This window comes from Anneissia japonica, unplaced genomic scaffold (genome assembly GCF_011630105.1).
Source record: "Anneissia japonica isolate Jap-2015-1 unplaced genomic scaffold, ASM1163010v1 scaffold295940_len735_cov355_single, whole genome shotgun sequence".
Taxonomy (NCBI): Eukaryota; Metazoa; Echinodermata; class Crinoidea; order Comatulida; family Comatulidae; genus Anneissia; species Anneissia japonica.
In genome coordinates this window covers 1-735 of record NW_022726326.1, presented here as the reverse complement: position 1 = coordinate 735, position 735 = coordinate 1, and the positions used below count along the sequence as shown (strand labels likewise).

At 32.7% G+C, this 735-nt stretch overlaps 1 long non-coding RNA gene across 1 annotated transcript; it reads left to right on the top strand.

Annotated features, from left to right (window-relative positions):
- Positions 1–78: 78 nt before the first annotated feature.
- Positions 79–735, top strand: LOC117113082. Its single transcript, XR_004446148.1, has 3 exons — positions 79–219; positions 512–613; positions 725–735. It is a non-coding gene; the product is annotated as an uncharacterized LOC117113082 (long non-coding RNA).

The window sequence follows — 735 nt, the reverse complement described above, 5'->3', positions numbered from 1 at the left end:
TAGAATCTTGGAAAAGTAAGACAGTCAGAACTGAATTTTGATGAATTAATGAAATTGGTTTTTTCTCTGTATTTTTCTAGTCGTGGTTATGGAAAATGTTTGCTAAACAAACCGACTGATATTCAAAAATTGCCAGCTAAAAGACCAGGAGAGATGTACAATATTACCAAACAATGTGAACTTATCTTTGGACCAGGTTCTGTTGTCTGTCCCTATCTGGTGAGTTCCTGGTCCTCAAAGTATCAGTTCTCTTAAAAAGAAAACACAAAGAAATGTTAGAAAAAATAATGTTACATTATTGCTTTGTTATTCAATGGAACTATAAATACATTTGAGAACAGACTAGTGCAGAAGAGCCTAACAACACTAATCATTGACACATAATACAAGCAAGCAATCTACATAGAGTTTACTGCAACTTCTTATGGTTGACATATGTTCAAGTAGTTCCACCAAAAATGTGTTAATTGGAACTGTGATTAATTTTTCATGATTATTTTATCTTCTGTAGAAATATTGTGATAAGCTATGGTGTACTGTTGGAAGAAGCACTGATCATTGTCGAACTCAACATATGGCCTGGGCTGATGGTTCACCTTGCAACCCCAACTCTGTAAGAATTTAAAGAAACTATTTGCAGTGTTACGTATGTATACTTTAGTGTCCATGACAAACTATCTAATCCTTTAAAAATATTATAAGTTTTTTAATTATCTTTTTTCAGTGGTGTGATAA